At 44.5% G+C, this 10,127-nt stretch overlaps 1 non-coding gene and 1 pseudogene across 1 annotated transcript; both read left to right on the forward strand.

Moving 5' to 3' along the window:
• The first annotated feature begins 7,578 nt into the window (after positions 1–7,578).
• LOC116477216 (U6 spliceosomal RNA) lies at positions 7,579–7,685 on the forward strand. Its single transcript, XR_004250401.1, has one exon. It is a non-coding gene; the product is annotated as a U6 spliceosomal RNA (small nuclear RNA).
• Positions 7,686–9,151: 1,466 nt separating this feature from the next.
• LOC116475729 (calponin-2-like) lies at positions 9,152–10,045 on the forward strand (annotated as a pseudogene).
• The last annotated feature ends 82 nt before the right edge of the window (positions 10,046–10,127 follow it).

Raw genomic sequence — 10,127 nt, forward strand, 5'->3', positions numbered from 1 at the left:
AGCTAAATTTGTATTTTAGTAAAGACGGGATTTCTCCATGTTGGTCAGGCTGTTCTAGAACTCCCGACCTCAGGTGATCCGCCTGCCTGAGCCTCCCAAAGTTCTGGGATTGTAGGCATGAGCCACCGCGCTCGGCAGTAACATTCTTGTAGTTAGACTCTCCTTTACAGAAAGAAAACATGAGGACGAGGTACAGTGACTCATGCCTGTAATCTTAGCACTTTGGGAGGCTGAAGCAAGAGGAGTGCTTGACCCCACGAGTTAGAGACCAGGGCAACACAGACAAACCCCGTCTTAAAAAAAAAAGATAAAAATTGGCTGGGTGTAGTAGCTCACACCTGTAATCCCAGCACTTTTGGAGACCAAGGGGGGCAAATCACTTGAGGCCAGGAGTTTCAGACCAGCCTGGCCAAACATGGCAAAATCCCGTCTCTATAAAAAATACAAAAATTAGCTCAGTGTGGTGGTGCACACCTGTAGTCCCAGCTACTCAGGAGGCTGTGGCACGAGAATCACTTGAACCCGGGAGGCGGAGGCTGCAGTGAGTTGAGATCGCATCACTGCACTCCAGCCTGGGTGACAGAGTGAGACTCTGTCTCAGAAAAAAACAAAAAACTGAAAAAGAAAGAAAAAATATGAATAAGAAAGTCCTAGATATGAAAGAAAAAAACATGAATAAGAAAGTCCTAGATATGAAAGAAAAAAACATGAATAAGAAAGTCCATGGGTATCAAAGATGCCCTCCAACTCCCACTGAATGGCATTTTCAGGATGGCCCCTCATTCGGTGACAAGTTTGGACACAGCACTGGGTTAAATGCTGTTCCCGTAAAATTTATGTTTACCTGGAACCTGTGCATGTGACCTTTTTGGAAATAGGCTATTTGCAGATGTACTCAAGTTAAAATGAGGTTATACTGGACTAGGGTGGGCCCTAAATCTATTATGACTAGTGTCATATGACTAGTGAAATAAGAAGAGGGAAGTTTGTTCACACAGATACAGAGAGAAGATGGCCGTGTGGAGACAGAGATTCGAGTTACGCTGCCGTAAAGCAAGGACTGCCGAGGCTTGCAGGCAACACCAGAACTTGGAATCTGCACAGAAGGATTCTCCCCTGTGGGCTTCAGAGAGATCGTGGCCCTCCAGACATCTTGATTTCAGACTTCTGGCCTCCGGGACTGTGAGCTAATCAGTTCCTGTTGTTTTAAGCCACTCAGTTTGTGGCAATTTTCACAGCAGCCTGAGGAAACTGACACAGGCATCAATTAAGCTCTTCTCATACCCTATCAGGAGGAGGCGGGCAACCCTTCCTTAATCTGGTCAGCATCCTCATCCAACAGAGAGAAGTTTGATTCTTTTAATTTTTTTTTTTTTTTAATGAGACAGAGTCTCTGTTGCCCAGGCTGGAGTGCAGTAGTGTGATCATAGCTCCCTGCAGCCTCGCACTCCTATGCTAAAGGCCTCGAACTTCTCCTGCCTCATCCTCCCGAGCAATAGGGATCAGGGGGCATGTCGCCAGGCCAGGCTAATTCTATAATTTTTTGGTAGAGACAGGGTCTCACTATGTTGCCCAGGCTGGTCTCAAACTCCTGCCTCAAGCAATTCTTCCACCTTGGCCTCCCAAAATGTTGGGATTACAGGCATGAGCCACTGTGCCTGGCTAGAAGTCTGATTTGGTTTGTTTGTTTGAGACAGAGTCTCGCTCTGTCACTCAGGCTGGAGTGCAGTGGTACAATTTCGGCTCACTGCAACCTCCACCTCCCAGGTTCAAGTAATTATTGTGTCTCAGCCACCCCGGTAGCTGGGATTACAGGCACCTGCCACCACATCCAGCTAATTTTTGTATTTTTAATAGAGTCAGGGTTTCACCATGTTGGCCAGGGTGGTCTCAAACTCCTGACCTCAAGCGATTTGCCCACCTTGGCCTCCCAAAGTGCTGGGATTATAAGCATGAGCCACTGCACCTGGCCCTCAAAATTGGTTCTAATCACATAGTGTTTAACATCACCCCAGCTTGCATAAATTAAGTGCTTAATAAATGTCATTGTTCATTTATCTTAGACACATTATTTGCCAGGAGAAAAATAAAGGATATCCTAGACACAGAATAGTGAATGAATATGCAAAAAATAAGTAACAAGTGCAGCTTACTTTAACAATACGCTTCTTAAAATGTGCATAAATTGAATTATTTAAAGTAAAATCAAGAGCTTTGGTTTAAAACAGAACTCTAGCAATCTTCTATAACATAACGAGTTTTTTTTTTTGTTTTTTTTTTTTTTTTAGATAGGGTCTCTCTTTGTTACCCAGGCTGGAGTGCAGTGGCAGGATCATGGCTCACTGCAACCTCTGCCTCCTGGGTTCAAGCAATTCTCCTGCCTCAGTCTCCCAAGTAGCTGGGACTACAGGCACAAGCTGCCAAGTCTGGCTAGTTTTTTGTATTTTAGTAGATACAGGGTTTCACTGTGTTGCCCAGGCTGTTCTAGAACTCCTGACCTCAGGATCCACCCGTCTCAGCCTCTTAAAGTGCTGGGATTACAGGCGTAAGCCACTGCACCTGGCCCATAATGAATTCTTAATATTATGTAGCTATTCATGTTAAGACTTCCTGGTCACCTCCTTCAACAACTGGGAAACATCAGTTTTGGAACTCATAGTCATATCTAATAAAGGCTCATTCTCTTGCCGTATCTTAGAAATAAAATAAAACAATAATCAATACAAAGAATTGCTGTCTTTGATCTCCATACTTTCTCATTTTTACAACAAACTTCTTAGCAAACCTCACAATATCAGTGTAAGAGTCAATTTTCATACTTTGACCTAACACTCTACCTTATAGGTACTCAATGAATATTTTTTTGAATGAACAAAAGGTTTAATTAATTAATTAGTTAATTAATTAGTTCTAAACCTAAGATTATTCTGGGGTGCGGAAGGAACTAACATGAAAAATTTAGAGAGATAAGCAACCATATCAATCTTTCCCTTTTTTTTGAATTTGCATCATTGGCTAATTAAGCACTTTTTTTTTTTTTTTTTTAGTGTGTGTGACTCACTTTATTGCAATTTTCATTTTATTGTGGAGTGGTCTGAAATTGACTCTGCAATATATTTGAGGTATGCCTGCATTCAACAGCATTTCTATTTTTTCTTTTCTTTCTTTTTTTCGAGACAGAGTCTCACTCTGTCACTCAGGCTGGAGTGCAGTGGTGTCATCTTGGCTCGCTGCAACCTCCACCTCTAGGGTTCAAGCAATTCTCTTGCATCAGCCTCCTGAGTAGCTGAGACTACAGGCATGCACTACCACGTTCAGCTAATTTTGGGGTTTGTGGGGGTTTCTTTGTTTTTTGTTTTTGTTTTTGAGACGGAATCTCGCTCTGTTGCCCAGGCTGGAGTGCAGTAGCGCGATCTCAGCTCACTGCAACCTCCACTTCCTGGGTTCAAGCGACTCTCCTGCCTCAGCCTCCTGAGTAGCTGGGACTACAGGCGCAAGCCACCATGCCCAGCTAATTTTTGTATTTTTTAGTAGAGACAGGGTTTCACCATGTTGACCAGAATGGTCTGGATCTCTTGACCTCGTGATCTGTCTGCCTCGGCCTCTTAAAGGGCTGGGATTACAGGCGTGAGCCACCGCACCTGGCCATTTTTGTATTTTTAGTAGAGATAGGGTTTCACCATGTTGGCCAGGCTGGTCTTGAACTCCTCATCTCAAGTGATCCTCTTGCCTCAGCCTCCCAAAGTGCTGAGCTTACAGGTGTGAGCCACTGCACCCAGCCTAAACACATCATTCTTAAACTACCTGACCTTTTGGAACTAACAGTTGAAGCTAGGAATTCTCTATTTTGCCACTCTGTCTACAATCCTCCATTATCTACATAATGTTACAGCTCTTCCATTATATTGTGGAATGGCCATGAAGTAGCACAAGGCTCAACGTCAAGTGTCCTCTGATACTCCATCGCACGACTAAACCCCATGTCACTTAGCAACATTTCCCTGTCCTGCTCTCCTAGCTCTTGTTGGGAAGCCTGCTCTGAGACTGTGGAACTTGGCAGGGGTGAAGGAAAATCCAGTGACTGATGCTTTATGTCCAGGAATTTTCAAAGCCTATAGATGGCTTTTGGTTTTTGTTTTTCTTTCTTACTTTTTTTCTTTACTAAAGGATTAGAATTTATAAATAATAGAGTTACTGCACAATGGAAGATGCAGAACACAAACACGTTTAACTAGAATAGTATTCTTTAGCACTGGTGGTACCACACCTTTATTGCTAAAGACCTGCTATTGGGAAATGGGGACACTCCCCTTCTCACACTTCAGGTTACAGCCCTGTCCAGTTAAGCAATACACTACTTCACACTGGAGATCTTAATTTAAAAGAGTTACAACTAACTTTTATGTAGGGCAGCAAGATGCATGAAAAGGAAAACAAATGAGTACAAAGGATAAAAGAATCACTCCTTTCTTTTCTTTCTTTCTTTTTTTTTTTTTTGAGACAGAGTCTCAGTCTGTCACCAAGGCTGGAGTGCAGTGGTGCGATCTTGGCTCACTGCAACCTCTGCCTCCCGGGTTCAAACGATTCTCCTGCCTCAGCCTCCCAAGTAGCTGGGATTATAGGCACCCGCCATTATGCCCGGCTAATTTTTGTATTTTTGTAGAGATGGGGTTTCACCATGTTGGCCAGGCTGGTCTTGAACTCCTGACCTCAGATGATCCACCAGCCTCGGCCTCCCAAAGTGCTGGGATTACAGGCGTGAGCCACCATGCCCGGTCAATACTTGAATTTTTTTATATACATATATATTTATTATACTTTGAGTTCTAGGGTACATGTGCACAACGTGCAGGTTTGTTACATATGTATACATGTGCCATGTTGGTGTGCTGCACCCATTAACTCGTCATTTACATTAGGTATATCTCCTAATGCTATCCCTCCCCCCTGGCCCCCCAATACTTGAATTTTTAACCACTCAAGGCAGAAATAATTTATTTCCTTTCATCCAAAATGATGATTTTTATTTTTCATCTACCTTTCTTTCATAAGTATTTAATAATTGTAAACAGTATAACCAATACTTATAAATAAATGCATGTTTTTATGATGTCAGAATTGAATTAAACTTCATGTTTTCTTTTTTTCTTTTTTCATACTTCACAGAATAAAGTCATTTTTAAAAAGCTACTTTAAAAGTATATGTGTTGTGGCTGGGCACGGTGGCTCACATCTGTAATCCCAGCACTTTGGGAGGCTGAGGTGGGTGGATCACCTGAGGTCAGGAGTTCGAGACCAGCCTGGCCAACATGGTGAAACCCCCGTCTCTACTAAAAATTAAAATTTAGCCAGGTATGGTGGTGGGCGCCTGTAATCCCAGCTACTTGGGAGGCTGAGGCAAGAGAATCACTTGAACCTGGGATGCAAAGGTTGCAGTGAGCCAAGATCATGCCATTGCACTGCAGCCTGGGTAACAGAGCAAGACTCTGCCTCCAAAAAAAAAAAGTATACGTGTTGTAATATGAACAGATACCAAAGTACCCATAGTTACCTGATATGTGCCCATTAAAAAAAAGGTATCACTTTTACACTGGTGACAACAGAATATCCTCTTTAAATGTTTGTAATTCTTTCTTTTTTTTTTTTTTTGAGACAGTCTTGCTCTGTCACCCAGGCTGGAGTGCAATGGCGCGATCTTGGCTCACTGCAACCTCCGACTCCCAGGTCCAAGTGATTCTCCTGCCTCAGCCTCCCAGGTAGCTGGGATTACAGGTGCCCCCTGCCCCACCAAGCCCGGCTAATTTTTGTATTTTTAGTAGAGATGGGGTTTAACTATGCTGGCCAGGCTGGTCTCAAACTCCTGACCTCAGGTGATCCACCCGCCTCTGCCTCCCAAAGTGCTGGGATTACAGGTGTGAGCCACCGCACCTGGCCAAATGTTTGTAATTCTTACATTCTCTGGAATAAAATTCATTAATTGAGTTTATATTGAAATGTAGCAACTCCTAGTTTCATAAATTTTATGTATGTAATATTTGAAGGATTCTGATTTTTTGCTTTCTTATTACATAGTATTAAATACACAGTATATATGAGATTTTGCAGAGTTGAAAACTATAATTGTGGATTTCAAATAAATAATGCTAAACTAGTTATGTGGAAAATGAGAAGGTTAGGTTTATTTGTAAATATCTACTTGGGTAGATTATCTTCACATTCTCTAATTGCATGGCTTAAAGTTCTCTCTCTCTCTCTCTTTTTTTTTTTTTTTTGAGAGAATCGTCCAGGCTGTTCTTGAACTCCTGGCCTCGTTGGATCCTCTGGCCTTGGCCTCCCCAAGTGCTAGGATTACAAGCATGAGTTACCATGCCTGGCCTATGTCAGCTTTTTAAGAACCTTGAGATCAAAGAAATAAATGAGAAATTCTGAAAATTTCCGCATGTACTTAAAACTCTGTAACTATATACTATATATTAAATCTACCAAAAAATTGATGGTTGGGAACTTGCAACCAGGATTTAATAGCCTTGTTTTATAAAAGTATACCAAAACAATCAGAAAAACCTAGTTAATAGCTTTTAAACAAAATTTGCTTACAAATTATAGTTTGATACAATTATAAAGTAATAAATGGCATAAGTTACATAGATTATGTATCACATGGCTGACCATCTGGTGCCTTCCAAAGGCTGCCAAAACTGCTGCAAGCCAGGCTGAGGCTTGAAGAACCCCCGAATTCCTGCATCTAGAAGGATGCCAGTGTCTCTTGTCTAGGGCATTTCAAGGAAATGTCTTCTCCCTATTTCCCTGCTCCCAACCAGTTTACACAGATTACAGGGAATCTGTATGATCTGGAGGCTGAGAGAAAGGTGTGAAAAGGTAGAGTGACAAAAATGGACTTTTAAAAACTGTTCCATCAGGTGTTCTTTGGTTACAAGTAAAAGAAAGGTATCCTAACCCAATTTAAAAGGGGATGATCAGCCAGGTGCAGTGATGCATGCCTGTAATCCCAACACTTTGAGAGGCCAAGGAGGGTGGATCACTTGAGTCCAGGAGTTGGAGACCAGCCCTGGCAACATAGCGAGACCCCAACTCCAAAAATAATTAAAAATTAGTCAAGCATGGTGGCACATGCCTGTAGCCCCAGCTACTCCAGAGGCTGCGGTAGGAGGATCAATTGAGCCTGAGAGGTTGAGGTTGCACTGAGCTATGCTTACACCACTGCACTCCAGCCTGGGCGACAGAGCGAGACCTTGTCTCAAAAAATAAATAAAAATTAATTAATTAAAAGGGGATGATCAGAAATCCAGAGAGGATCACAGATCCCAAGTAGAAGTCGCAGATGTCAAAGTTGTCAGACCACTACTCTCTCCACCTTTCTCCGGAATTGTACAGTTGCTGTATCTGTTGACACATCTCTGATGACTGGATTTCCTCATTTATGAGCATGCATACACCAAAACAAATGGCTGCCACTCCTCACACTACCTGACTGTCCAGCTCTGGTGTCCTCCACTGAGCTCGTTACTCAAAGTCGAAGTCTCTGGGTTCAAATTAGCAAGCAAAAGAATTGGATTGGTGCTCGTATAAGCAGCACATATACTAAAACTGGACCAATACAGAGAAGATAAGCATAGTCACTACGCAAGGATGACACCCAAATTTGTGAGACATCCCATGTTAAGGCGGGGAAAAGCATCTGAATGGATTAGGTGTGCTTCTCTGATCCAATCAGCTGTGGCTAGGGAGACAAGGTCTAATGGTAAGTAGCATAGCTGCCCCTGCCAGGGACTCTGTGGCAGGGAAGATTTTCTGAGATGGGGAAGTGGGTAGGGATAAGACAATTAGTATCTCAAATTCCTAGACACCAAATAGGCTGAAATGGACTTTCTAAATTGGACTTTTTCAGTCTTTATCTCTCAAGTTAGAGATTCAGGCTCTGGAGGGAAGAAGGGTCAGATCATATTAGCTTATTTTCCTTATTCCAAGAAAGGCAGGATTTTGGTGTGTGGCACATATAGCTTGGTTTGTTAAAAATTTGAGTGGTCTGGCCAGGTACAGTGACTCACGCCTGTAATCCTAGCACTTTGGGAGGCCAAGGCAGGTGGATCACTTGAGGTCAGGAGTTCAAGACCAGCCTGGCCAATATGGTGAAACCCCATCTCTACTAAAAATACAAAAATTAGCTGGGTGTAGTGGCGGGCGCATGTAATCCCAGCTACTCGGGAGGCTGAGGCAGGAGAATCGCTTGAACCCGGGAGGCGGAGGTTGCAGTGAGCACAGATCATTGCCACTGCACTTCAGCCTGGGCAACAAAGAGAGACTGTCTCAAAAAAATAAATAAATAACCAACTAAAACCTGCGTCCAGATAACAGAATAGCTTTTGTTCTTCAGCTTCACATAAAAATATCACTATAGCCGGGCACAGTGTCTCATGCATGTAATCCCAACACTTTGGGAGGCCAAGGGGGGGTGGATCACCTGAGATCAGGAGTTCTAGACCAGCCTGACCAACATGAAGAAACCCCGTCTCTACTAAAAATACAAAATTAGCTGGGCGTGGTGGTGCAGGCCTATAATCCCAGCTACTTGGGAGATTGAGGCAGGAGAATCACGTGAACCTGGGGAGGTGGAGATTGTGGAGAGCTGAGATTGTGCCATTGCCCTCCAGCCTGGGCAACGAGTGAAACTCAAAAAAAAAATTTCATATATATATATATATATATATATATATATATATCACTATAGATTGATTGATTGATTGAATTAGAAACAGGGTCTCTCTCTGTTACCCAGGCTGGAATGCAGTAGGCTGATCACAGCTTACTATAGCCTAGAACTTCTGAACTCAAGCTGTCCTTCCTCCTCAGCCTCCCAAGTAGCTGGGACTACAGGCGCTTGCCACCAGGCCCCAATAACTTTTTTTTTTTTTTTGGTAGAGACATGGTTTTGCTATGTTGCCCAGGCTGGTCTCAAACTCTGGGACTCAAGTGATCCTCCCATCTTGGCCTCACAACGTGCTGGGATTACAACTGTGAGCCACCATGCCCAGACCACATAAAAATATCCCGAGAGGAGCAAGTCCCAGCCCCGCGCCTGCCGGGAGGTCCTCTCCCGTCCCATCCCACCCCGCCGCCGTGCCCACCAGCCATGAGCTCCACGCAGTTCAACAAGGACCCCTCGTACGGGCTGTCAGCCGAGGTCAAGAACTGGCTCATGTGCAAATATGACCCCCAGAAGGAGGCAGAGCTCCGCAGCTGGATTGAGGGACTCACCAGCCTCTCCATTGGCCCCAACTTCCAGAAGGGCCTGAAGGACATCTTATGCACACTCATGAACAAGCTATAGCCGGGCTCAGTCCCAAGATCAACCGTTCCATGCAGAACTGGCACCAGCTAGAAAACCTCTCCAATTTCATCAAGGCCATGGTCAGCTACGGCATGAACACCGTGGACCTGTTTGATGCCAACGACCTGTTTGACAGTGGGAACATGACACAGGTGCAGGTGTCTCTTCCCGCCCTGGTGAGGAAAGCCAAGACTAAGGGCCTGCAGAGCAGGGTGGACATCGGCCTTAAGTACTCGGAGAAGCAGGAGCTGAACTTCGACGATGCCACCATGAAGGCTGGCCAATGCACCATCGGGCTGCAGATGGGCACCAACAAATGCACCAGCCAGTCGGACATGACTGGGTACAGCACAGGGAGGCATCTCTACCACCCCAAGAACCACATCGTGCCCCCCATGGACCACTTAACCATCAGCCTTCAGATGGGTACAAACAAGTGTGCCAGCCAGGTGGGCATGAAGGCTCCCAGGACCCGGTTGACACCAAGCTGGGAACCAACAAGTGTGACAACTCCTCCATGTCCCTGCAGATGGGCTACACGCAGGGCGCCAAGCAAATCGGCCAGATCTTTGGCCTGGACCGGCAGATATATGACCCCAAGTTCTGCCCAGAAGGCACAGTGGCCGACAGGGCTCCCTCGGGCGTGGGGTGGTCCCTGAATATCCCCCTTACTACCAAGAGGAGGCTCGCTACTGAGGCTCCCAGCACGCTCTCTCCCCGCATCATCTCCCCGTCTGAGTTTTTGGGTTTTTCTGTGTTTTCATCGTTTTTTTTTTCT

The sequence above is a fragment of the Hylobates moloch genome, unplaced genomic scaffold (genome assembly GCF_009828535.3).
Source record: "Hylobates moloch isolate HMO894 unplaced genomic scaffold, HMol_V3 SCAFFOLD_2, whole genome shotgun sequence".
Lineage (NCBI taxonomy): Eukaryota > Metazoa > Chordata > Mammalia > Primates > Hylobatidae > Hylobates > Hylobates moloch.